Here is a 1,064-nt window from a genome sequence, read left to right on the forward strand (position 1 = left end):
TATTCAACAAAATTCACTGTCATCATTATTCTTACCTCTTTACCTATTCCTACCTTCCCCCTACCCCCTTTCCCACTTCTAGTAACCTCATTTCTTCTTTTGAAAGTTCAATGTATTATTGCGATTGTTGTACCATTCTTTCTTTCTTTTATCTATGTTTATTTTTTAGCTTCCTCTTATGAGTGAGGACATGTGGTATTTTTCTCTCTGTGCCTGGCTTATTTCACTTAACAGGATTTTCTCTAAGTTCACCCATGTTGCTGCAAATGAAAATATTTCATTCTTTTTTATGGCACAGCAATATTCCATTGTGTATCCATACCACTCCTCCTTTATCTATTGATTTGATGATGGCCATCAAGGTTGGTTCCAACTCTTGGTTATTATAAATAGAGCTGAGATAACAATGGGTGTGCAGGTATCTCTTCAATATGATGCTTTCCGTTCCTTTGGGTATATATCCAGCAGTGGAATTGCTGAATCATATGTCAGTTCTATCTGAAGTTGTTTAAGGAATCTCCAAACTGTTTTCCATAATGGCTGCACCAACAGTGGAATGTCTCATACCAGGTATCCACAAACAATATAGGCAAATTCAGCCTGCTACTGGTTTTTGTATACTCAGTGAGAAAAGAATGTTCAAATTGAGAATGTGCAAAAGAAGAATTAATATTTTTACACAAGATAATTATATGAAATTTTAATTTTAGTTTCCATAAAACTGAAATATTTCCATATCTTTTGGTTTCTGTAAAAGAGAAAATTTTTGCATGTTGATTTTATATACTGCAACTGTACTAAAATCCCCTTTCTCCGCACCCTCACCAGCATTTGTTTTTCTCCTTCTTTTTGATAATAGCTGGTTTAACTGGGGTGAGATGATGTCTTAATATGGTTTTGATTGGCATTTTCCTAATGCTTAGTGATGTTGAGCACTTTTTCATGTGTCCATTGGCCATTCATATATCTTCCTTTGAGAAATACCTATTCAGCTCATTTGCCCATTTTTAACTGGGTTATTTGTTTTTTACTATTAAGTTGTTTGAGTTCCTTGTATGTTCTGG

This window comes from Galeopterus variegatus, unplaced genomic scaffold, assembly GCF_000696425.1.
Source record: "Galeopterus variegatus unplaced genomic scaffold, G_variegatus-3.0.2 Scaffold9415, whole genome shotgun sequence".
In the NCBI taxonomy this organism is placed as follows: domain Eukaryota; kingdom Metazoa; phylum Chordata; class Mammalia; order Dermoptera; family Cynocephalidae; genus Galeopterus; species Galeopterus variegatus.